This window comes from Physeter macrocephalus, chromosome 18 (genome assembly GCF_002837175.3).
Source record: "Physeter macrocephalus isolate SW-GA chromosome 18, ASM283717v5, whole genome shotgun sequence".
Lineage (NCBI taxonomy): Eukaryota > Metazoa > Chordata > Mammalia > Artiodactyla > Physeteridae > Physeter > Physeter macrocephalus.
The window spans coordinates 53,171,202-53,174,338 of NC_041231.1; positions in this window are offsets into that span (position 1 = coordinate 53,171,202).

A 3,137-nucleotide genomic window follows, 5' to 3' on the forward strand; every position below is an offset into this window, starting at 1 on the left:
GTGTTCTAATTTCATTCTTTTACATATAGCTGTCCAGTTTTCCCAGCACCACTTATTGAAGAGACTGTCTTTTCTCCATTGTATAGTTTTGCCTCCTTTGTCAAAGATTAGGTGACCATAGGCGCATGGGTTTATCTCTGGACTTTCCATCCTGTTCCATTGATCTATATTTCCATTTTTTTGTCAGTATCATGCTGTCTTGATTACTATAGCTTTGCAGTATAGTCTGAAATCAGGGATCCTGATTCCTCCAGCTCAGTTTTTCTTTCTGAAAATTGCTTTGGCTATTCGGGGTCTTTTGTGTTTCCATACAAATTGTACAATCTTTTGTTTTTATTCTGTGAAAAATGCCATTGGTAATTTCAGAGGGATTGCACTGAATCTGTAGATTGCTTTGGGAAGTATAGTTACTTTTACAATACTCACTCCTCCAATCCAAAAACATGGTATATCTCTCCACCTGTTTGTGTTGTCTTTGATTTCTTTCATCAGTATCTTATAGTTTTCTGAGTACAGGTCTTCTGTCTCCTTAGGTAGGTTTACTGTAGGTATTTTATTCTTTTTGTTGCAATGGTAAATGGGATTGTTTCCTTAATCTCTCTCTGATCTTTTATTGTTAGTATGTAGAAATGCAAGAGATTTCTGTGTATTAATTTTGTATCCTGCAACTTTACCTAATTCATTGATTAACTCTAGTAGTTTTCTGCTAGCATCTTTAGGATTTTCAGCGTATAGTATCATGTTATCTGCAAACAGTGACAGTTTTACTTCTTCTTTTCTAATTTGGATTTCTTTTATTTCTTTTTCTTCCCTGATTGCTGCAGCTAGAACTTCCAAAACTATGTTGAATTAACAGTGGTGAGCATGAACACCCTTGTCTTGTTCCTGATCTTAGAGGAAATGCTTTCAGTTTTTCACCATTAAGAATGATGTTCGTTGTGCGTTTGTCATATATGGCCTTTATTATGTTAGGGAGGTTCCCTCTATGGCCATTTTTTGGAGAGTTTTTTTTTTTATCATAAATGGGTGTTGAATTTTGTCAAAAGCTTTTTCTGCATCTATTGAGATGGTCATATGGTTTTTCCCCATCAATTTGCTAATATGGTGTATCACATTGATTTATTTGCATATATTTAAGAATCCTTGCTCCCCTGGGATAAATCCCACTTGAACATTGTGTATGATCCTTTTAACGTGTTGTTGGATTCTGTTTGCTAGTATTTTGTTGAGAAGTTTTGCATCTATGATCATCAGAGATATTGGTCTCTAATTTTGTTTTCTTGTGATATCTTTGTCTGGTTTTGGTATCAGGGTGAGGGTGGACTCATAGAATGAGTTTGGGTGTGTTCCTCCCTCTGAAAATTTTTGGAAGAGTTTGAGAAGGATGGGTGTTAGCTCTTCTCTAAATGTTTGATAGAATTTGCCTGTGAAGCCATCTGGTCCTGGACTTTTATTTCTTGGAAGATTTTTTAATCACAGCTTCAATTTCATTACTTGTGATTGGTCTGTTTATATTTTCTATATCTTCCTGGTTCAGTCTTGCCAGGTTGTACCTTTCTAAGAATTTGTCCATTTCTTCCAGGTTGTCCATTTTATTGGCATATAGTTGCTTGTAGTAGCCCCTTAAGATCCTTTGTATTTCTGCTGTGTCGATTGTTACTTATCCTTTTTCATTTCTAATTGTATTGATTTGAGTCCTCTCCTTTTTCTTGGTGAATCTGGCTAAAGGTTTATCAATTTTGTTTATCTTCTCAAAGAAGCAGCTTTTGGTTTAGCTGATATTTGCTGTTTTCTTCATTTCTATTTTATTTATTTCTGTTCTGATCTTTATGATATCTTTCTTTCTACTAACTTTGGGGGCTTTTTCTTTTTCTTTCTCTAGCTGTTTTAGGTGTAAGGTTAGGTTCTTTATGAGATTATTCTTGTTTCCTGAGGTAGGACTGTATTGCTCTAAACTTCCTTCTTAGAACTGCTTTTGCTGCATCCCATAGGTTTTGGGTTGTCGTGTTTTCATTGTCATTTGTTTCTAGGTATTTTTTTCATTTCATCTTTGATTTCTTCAGTGATCTTTTGGTTATTTAGTAACATACTGTTTAGCATCCATGTGTTTGGTTTTTTTATAGTTTTCTTTTCCTGTAATTGATTTCTAACCTCATAGTGTGGTGGTTGGAAAAGATGCTTGAAATGATTTCAGTTTTCTTAAAACTACCGAGGCTTGATTTGTGACCCAGATGTGACCTATACTGGAGATGTTCTGTGTGCACTTGAGAAGAAAGTGTATTCTGCTGCTTTTGGATGGAATGTCGTATAAATATCAATTAAGTCCATCTGGTATAATGTGTCATTTAAGGCTTGTGTTTCCTTATTAATTTTCTGTCTGGATGATCTGTCCATTGGTGTAAATGGGGTGTTAAAGTCCAACACTAAAATTGTGTTACTGTTTTATGGCTGTTAGCATTTGTCTTATATACTGCGGTACTCCTACGTGGGTGCATAAATATTTATAACTGTTATATATTCTTCTTGGATTGATCCCTTAATCATTATGTAGTATCCTGCCTTACCTCCTGTAACAGTCTTTAACATCTATTTTGTCTGATATGAGTATTGCTACTCCAGCTTTCTTTTGATTTCCATTTGAATGGAGTATCTTTTTCAATCCTTTCACTTTCAGTGTGTATGTATCCCTTGGTCTGAAGTGGGTCTCTTGTAGACAGCATATATATGACTCTTGTTTTTGTACCCATCCAGCCAGTCTGTCTTTTGGTTGGGGCATATAATCCATTTACATTAAAGGTAATTAGCAATATGTATGTTCCTACTACCATTTTCTTAGTTGTTTTGGGTTTCTTTTTGTAGGTCTTTTTGCTTCTATTGTGTTTCCCGCCTAGAGGAGTTCCTTTAGTATCTGTTGTAAAGCTGGTTTGGTGGTGCTGAATTCTCTTAGCTTTTGCTTGTCTGTAAAGGTTTTGATTTCTCCATCGCACATGAATGAGATCCTTGTTGGGTAGAGTAATCTTGGTTGTAGGTTTTTACCTTTCATCACTTTTTTTTTTAACATCTTTAATGGAGTATAATTGCTTTACAATGGTGTGTTAGTTTCTGCTTTATAACAAAGTGAATCAGTTATGCATATA